Here is a 508-nt window from a genome sequence, read left to right on the forward strand (position 1 = left end):
CCTCGGCTCGGTCCCCTGGGTTCCCTCGCAGCCGGCCTCGTCGTCCCCAGCCCCAGGCAGGGCCCGAGGTGGACACCCGCCGCGTCGCACATCCCCACTGCGGTGCCCCGAGTTTTCGTCGGTCTTGCGCTTTCCCGGGCAAGAGGCTCTCCTGTGGCCTCGCGGTCCCTGTGGGTCAGGTTGGCAGCGAGGCCACTGCGGCTCCTCGCACCTGGCGGACCCTGCTCTGTGGATCTGGGGCAGGCGACGACCCAAGCACGCCGGACTCCCGCGTTTTCAAGGAGCTCCGCTTCCTCCTACCAGGCTGGGTCAGCGCCCCCGGTTCTCAGAGAGGCTGCGTGTTTCTGGGAGGCGCGAGGTTTCCTCGACACCGCGTCTCGGAGAGCTGCCCGGTCCTTCGCTGGCCTGGTTTTAATTAGAGAAGGAAGGAAGGAGGGACGGAGAATCGACGTTGCGGACAGTTGCCGAGGACTAGACTCATCGGCCGCTGAGGGAGCCCTAGGCGTGC

This window comes from Marmota marmota, unplaced genomic scaffold, assembly GCF_001458135.2.
Source record: "Marmota marmota marmota unplaced genomic scaffold, marMar, whole genome shotgun sequence".
Lineage (NCBI taxonomy): Eukaryota > Metazoa > Chordata > Mammalia > Rodentia > Sciuridae > Marmota > Marmota marmota.